General features: G+C 47.8%; 1 long non-coding RNA gene across 1 annotated transcript; it reads right to left on the reverse strand.

Moving 5' to 3' along the window:
- Positions 1-528: 528 nt before the first annotated feature.
- Positions 529-6,545, reverse strand: LOC135424886 (uncharacterized). Its single transcript, XR_010435412.1, has 2 exons — positions 6,003-6,545; positions 529-840 (listed from the first exon to the last, which is right to left on the reverse strand). It is a non-coding gene; the product is annotated as an uncharacterized LOC135424886 (long non-coding RNA).
- Positions 6,546-7,117: the final 572 nt, after the last annotated feature.

Genomic DNA, 7,117 nt, shown 5'->3' on the forward strand with positions numbered 1-7,117 from the left:
CCCACCGATATTTTGTTAGACATTAGCAATGCTGGCAGAGAGGGGCACGGGATAATTGCGTTCTGCCTAGCACTGGGATTTACATAATTTCAGACAGCAATTAAAGAATCCCTGGGAATTTTTTTTTTCCCTTCCAACCTCTCCTACAAAGAAAGTGTTCGTTTACATTAAGCGCTCAGCTCCTCGCTGTTCATTTGCATAAAATTAAAGGTTTTTGTGTTCTGGAACAGCAGGGTAACATTTAAAATTCCGTTTCAAAAAGCTCACCTTAGAATAATAAAATGTTAATATCATTTCACGGGCTGGAGAAGGTTGCCAGCTGCCTTTCACTTCAAACTTTTACCCAATACTAACTGTTAGGGTAGGTGATATTATTATTATTTTTTTTTTTGTTAAGATATAAACTTTGTTGAAAAAGTGGAGGGCTGTGAATGTGCCTCTGGATGGGTCTCTGCAGGGCTACTCCAGAGCAGAATGTTTGTTTACTCCATAGTTTTTTAATTAAAAAATCATGCAAAAGACCAGCAGTGGAATATTACAGGTTTTAATGTGCCGTCATACTCCAGACTAGGAGAGGAAATGCAATTTGGATCAAACCCCGTTCATTTGCATTCCTGGAGGTGGAAGCAGCATTCCAGCACCGGCCGGGAACACCAGGAACTTCCGTTCTGAGGCCAGAGCAGGGCCCGAGGCTGGCATGGGCGGGGGGCCAGGCAGGATGTGGCTCTGAGGGGCTCTGAGCCCACCACGTGCAGCAGAGGGCTCGGAGCCGGGGCCAGGCTGGACAAGCTGAAGGTCCCCCTGCCATCAGCTGCCTTCATTCTGAGCGTTCTATCAGCTCTGAAAAATAAAAAATGACATTTCCATTTGAGGATGACACCGTTGAGGTCCCTGGATGACCTTTCTTGTATCACCAGGGTCTCTTGTGCCTGGGAAGTTGTCAGCAGCATTGCCCATTCCACGCAGAGCCCCCAGCGAGGCACGTCGGACCAGGGAGGGGACACTGGGTCCCCCAATGCTCCCACTGTGGCCAGGTGGGCCATCCCACAGGGCTGGCACTCCCCAGCAGGTCCTGCATGGCTGCCCTGGAGGTTGGCAGCCAAACCTGGGGCAGGGATGCCCCTTTTTTAAGGCAGAGTGCCACCAGCACCCCTCAGCCTCTGCCTGACCCCGCAGGCATCAGCCTGGGTGCGGGACCCCAGTGGGCAGAGGGTGAGAGACCAGGCAGCCCTGCCCTGCCCTGCCCTGCAGCGCGTGTCAAGGGGTCCCCAATGCACCCACACTCACCTTCCCCCTTCATCAGCCTCATCCTCACCCCACCTGCCAGCACTGACACTGCTTTTCCACGGCCACTACCCTCTGCCAGTCCTCGTGCCTGCCCAGTGTCCCTCCCCACCACCCTGTCCCACTGCTCCCCACAGCTGGCATGGGGGTTTCCCTCACAGAGGGGCTCAGGGAGCTGCTGAGGCAGCAGCAGTTCTTCCACCTGGCGTCCTCTTGTCTGCCACCATTTGGGGCTGCTGTAGGATTGTTGCAAAAAGTGTTTCATTAAAAATGAATCCGAATCCCAGCCTCTGTGTTACCGACTGCCTCACAGCCAGGAGAACACAGAGCATAGCCTGCAGTCCCTGGTGCCCATGTTGGATTCCTGCTTTAGTCTCCAGGCCACCAAAATTCCCACCTGCCTGCCAGCAGTGCCACGTTTACTCAATGATTTGCACAGGAAATCTGCACCTTTGCAGTCACATCAGCCACGTGCACTGGGCAAGCTCAGGCTCACAAGCACCCAGCTCACCAGCAATGTGCTATAAGTGTTTTCCAAACTGTTTTGTGTTTCTGTGGGAATTATCGTTGCATCCCTGTACAAATGAATATAAATCAGGGTCAGCATGCTGTGTACTTCACACGGGAGCTCACAAGTGAAGCACGTGCCAGCCTGGTGTCAGCCAGTGTCACTGTCACCCACGTCACCTCCTGTGCTGGACACATCCCCACGCTCCAGGTCCCTGTGCTCCCCACACGCTCCTCCTGGAAAGCTTTAAAACACCAAACCCACCTGCTGTGGGTGAACAAAGCAACAAGCAGACAGCAAAGCTGAGGATGAGGAATGAAAGGTTTTACTTGGGGGAAAAGTGGAGTAACCTAATGAAAAAAACTTTTTTAAAATGGAAAGGAAAAATATTTGCTTGGGAATTTCTCTCAGGAAAAGTCATGAATTCCTTCTAAAAACTAACATTTCAAAAATTGTTTTCATTACTTTTACATTATTTTATAATGTCGGTAGTAGTGCATAATGTGACCCATCAGATCATGTCAAATCATGTCATAATATGCACAATAGTAGAGAAGTGCATAATATTATATGTCATATTGACATAATCAGAATATTCTATTATTATTGACTTTGTCAAACTAATTACAAAAAAGACAAATATTTTGCTGTAGAAAATAAGATTAGGAAGGTGCAATCTATAAAAAAATTAGTTATTTCCCTTTGCAATCATATTTTTAGTTAATTTCAATGTATTTGTATGAAAATATTTATGTTAGCATATTACATAATGTAATACACTGATATATGTAATTCCACAGAACAACAGAATAAGATAAATTAAACCAGTCCAAATCAAATTTTCTGTTTAAAACTAGATCAGTTTTTCATAACAGACAATTCTCAAAACAAAGATTAGCAAATTCTTGGCACCGCTTGGGGAACGGTTGGACTCGATGACCTCAGAGGGCTTTTCCAGCCTCGGTGATTCCATGACCGTGTGGATCACTGTTGTACAGCTGCTGACAGCTCGGCGGTGCCGGCGGAGGGGCGGTGCCGGTGCAGGGGCAGTGCCGGCGGAGGGGCAGTGCCACTGGGGCTCTCCCTCCCGCGGGGTCTGATGGGCTGCACTGCCCTGGCTGTGCCCTGGCTGTGCCCACTGTGCCCACTGTGCCCACTGTGCCCACTGTCCCACACCCACTCGTGTATGCAGGCTGGACCTGCCTCGTCCGGCCCCCCACGCCGGGGCTCGCTCTGAGCCCCCGGGATTTCTAATTGACTTGACACGTTATAAATTGCCAAACTTGGTTGTGATTGCTGTGAAGAATGGTACTTTAAAGGACTCAATATCTGTATATCTCCCTTTGATAAACATTGGCTTGCTGAGCTTAGATCTTATTTATTTACCCTTGGAGCAGGTTCATTACTATGTATTAGGTAGATATGACATATTTATGGAAATATGGGGACTCTTTGTGGAATATATTAAGATTAAATAAATCATTGACTATGTGGTCAAGAACTACAGCAATCCTGATGAATGATTCTATGATTTTTTTTTTTTTTTATCCTTGTATAATTTTAAGAGCCATCCCCTTTGTGTTCCTGGACTGCTGCAGAACTTCCTGCACCACCCCAACACCCCGGGAAATGCAGGATGTGCACCTTCCTTGTGAGGAAGCTCCAGGTCCCAGGTGGCCTATGGGGAAGGCACCTGGGAGACCTCCAGATGCTAAAACCCACCCCTGAAAACCTGCTTAGAAAGCTGAGAAGTGGTTCTGATTTGGTTATCCCACATCATTCCATCCACTGTGACCTGCCATGAGCATCCATTAGCCAAAAAATTTACATATCTAATGGCTCACTTTGCCAAATTAGTGATAATTATATTTAAAACAGCTATTTTGATACAAACCAATGAGAGCCACGGTTAATGTGATTTCCTGTGTCCCTTGGCCTCAGTACACACCTAAGAGACAGGCAGAGCACAGCCCACAGAGCCACAGCTCCTGGGGAGCTCACTGGGTCAGCTCCAGATCCCAGGGAGCACCTTGGGCTCTTCCTCCTGCACCAGGTACATTTGTTTTCCAGCACCTTTGCTGCCATTAAACACCTGCTCCCCACACTGCCCTCCCGGGCTGCCAGCATCCCACAGGAGCACCAGGCATTGGGCACGGGCTGAGCATGGCAGTGGCCGGGCACCTCACAGGGCACGTGCCACACGAGCCTTTTGGCTCAGGACAACAAACGCCTGTAAATGCTGGGGGATTCTTAAGGATAGTTAAGTAGCAAACTATCTGTTGATAATAAAATTTGCTTGCTTCTCACAGATATCCAATTTGCCTACTATCCAAAGAAAGGAATTGGGTGTCTGCTTCCTAAATTGTTTTAATCTCTGGCAAAGAGTGCTTCTGGCAGAGTCCCTCAGCTGGAAAATAGGAAATGAGTTAGAAACAACAGACAAATGTGAGTAATGCATAGCTTAAGATGTCTGATCATGATCTTGAGGAGAGAAGTTTAAATAGATTCCTCAATCCACCTGCCTGTGACCCCCCTGAGAAGGAACGTGCCCTTCCTCGGGGAAACGCAGGGTCAGATCTGGCAGGGACGTGTGTTCCCACCCACAGTGTGGGGGCAAGCAGGGATGTGGCTTCCCCACGCAGAGGTGACACGGTGCCACCTTGCCAGGGCGGGCAGATGCCCACGGCATTGGGAACCAACACCAGCAGCTTGCCCAGGCTTTAACAGCAGAGATCTCGTTCCTTAATCTCCCCTCGAGGCATTCATGCACATCCCACTGCTCCAACCCCCAAGACAGTGGCCACACACAGTGCTGCCAGCGAGGGGAGGTGGGTGCTGCTGCACCCCTGGCACTCCCACGTGGGTGCCAGGAGCCCACTCCCCTCACCTGCCCTCTGCACCCTCCTCCCTGCTTGTGCCTCTGCCACCCGCACGTCCCTGCCATCAGGCTGCATCTTTGCTTTAGCTTTACAAATAATTTTCTCAATAGACCTTCAGACATTTTTCTATGATAGTCTGAAAGGATTTCAAGAAATCTTCAGATCCTGGGAAAAAAACCCCAACATCCTGCTTCCCTCCCAGTGAGAGCTCTGTCTTCTGTAGCCCTGCCAGTCACATTCACTTCTCTGCGATGCTGCTTGAACTTTTCCACACAAAGAGGCCCCTGGGCATGCAGGTGCCCCCTGTGCCCTGGGATAGCCCCCACAGCAGCCTCCTCCCCAGGCTGGACCCATCCTGAACCCCCGGCTCAGGTCCCTGTGGAGCCAGCACCAACACCTGTGCAGCTTGCCCCAAAAACCTGCCCTGCACCCTCTCCTGCCACAGGGCAGCAGGACCCTCCAGAGCCAACATGATGTTTTTGGAAAGGATTCCCTGTTTTTTCTCCTCCTAATCCCCACACTTTCTGCGAGGACAGAGCTCTTGGCATCACACACGCGGCAGGAGCTGCCCTGAACACTGAAGGAAATGCTCCTTCCCATCGTGCTAAATGAAACAATTCAAACTGGGAAAATCTTGATAAAAGTTTAATTAGGAAAACGGACTCCATCTGTAACGTATCCCTGTTCTCCCCATGTATTAACCCTTTTGCCATAAATCTGCCACCCTTGAAGAAACCTGCCTTCCTCACAAAACCTACTCAGGGTTCACATTATTTTAATCAGTTAGAGGGGTTTAATACATTATTGATTTTTAGGAGAATTGAAAAAGCTCCTGTATTAAGTCCAGGTTGCTTATTCTTTCTGTATATGACATTCAGGTACTTGTGAAAAATTATACCAATTATGAAATCAGCCATTTACTGCTTCAAAGTGCAATCAGTTGTCACACTGGAAAGCACTTGCTCCTGAATATTATTAGTTGGGCTATGTGCACAGGAAAGTGCTGAGAGGAAAGACTTTAACCAAAGGGCAATTGCATGAAATTTACTTAGAAATAGCTATTTATCACCCTTGGATTTCCTACTGTTCAAATCCACTGCAGACACTTTATGGAATGAAACAGCCATCTCACCAACGTAACTCAGCCAGCTGAGGGGTTTTTTCCTCACTGACATTAAATGAAAAATTTAGAAGTCATTGTAACAGCTTAAAGATGCATTATCCTTTTTGATGTGCAATTTTAGCTTCATATCAAAAGCCATATAAAATAACCCCCGCACAAACACAAAAAAGGAACTTTTAAAAGTTTTATGACATGTAGTTCATCTTACCTTTTATGCATCTACCAGGCACTGCTTCTCCTGCTGTTCTCAGAGACCATTGCGTGATTACCACGATGGGGGAGAAAATATTGCCATAGCAGCAGCAGAGCCAGCCAAAGGGAGGATTAGTCTCTGGAGCCTGGGAAACAGAGTGGGAGAAGCTGAGCCCCACCATGTCAGCAAATGCCGCCCAAGTCAGCGCGGTGGAATCGCCCCTTGGAGGAGCCTTCAGTTGTGTCACAAACTGCCACCATTAATGGGCTCTGCTGCAGGCAATGAAGTGAGAGGGAACGTAAATTAGAGAGGGGACATTCAAGAGAAATTTCTAGCTCAGTAAAGATGTCTTGTCTGCTTGTTTTCCAGAGCAGACAGGAATTTTGGAAGACAAGGTCAGATTCTCCAAGCAGGAATGAAGCTGGTCAGCCTTGGGGCGCTCGCACAGCACCAGTAACGTGCCGGACCAACAGTATTTGATGACTGACAGGTGTGACCACTGCTCCTGTCCATCTCCCCAGCTGCATGCGAGGCAATGATTTTTCCTTTTCTAATTCCTCCAGGTAAAATGAATAATAGGAATGGAACAACTGGCCAATTTCTGTGTTGGAAGCATGGTCAGGTGGACAGTGGTGAGCCTGGACACAGCACCAGCCACCATGGGATTGCAAACAGTTCTCCCACAGGAAAATGGGAAAGCAGCTCCTGAGCCTCTGAGTCTTGAAGATCTAAACCAAGAGCAAAGTGCAGTTCCTGTACCTTGGGATACAGTTGGCTTGACCACAGGAACAGCACCCAAACTGGCCTGTGGGTTTGGAAATGACCAACAACAGTCTGAGCAGGTGGCGCCGACCGAGCCCTGACAGCAGGCTCTGTAGCACAGAAATAATGCAAAACCAGAACACTTACGATATTTTAACTTAGCAAAAGGATTGTTATAAAACCATTTAATTTAATAAATAGTAAAGTATTTATAAAAGAACCATTTCATAAAGTGTTACCAATTTCTCATACACAATAATATGATTTGCACAAACGTTTGTCCTTGAGGCAATAGAAATTTTCTTTGCAAATCAATCCTTACAGGGATTGTAATTAGTATCCGCTCAGGCAGCTTGAGGTACCTGTAG

This window comes from Pseudopipra pipra, chromosome 20 (assembly GCF_036250125.1).
Source record: "Pseudopipra pipra isolate bDixPip1 chromosome 20, bDixPip1.hap1, whole genome shotgun sequence".
Taxonomy (NCBI): Eukaryota; Metazoa; Chordata; class Aves; order Passeriformes; family Pipridae; genus Pseudopipra; species Pseudopipra pipra.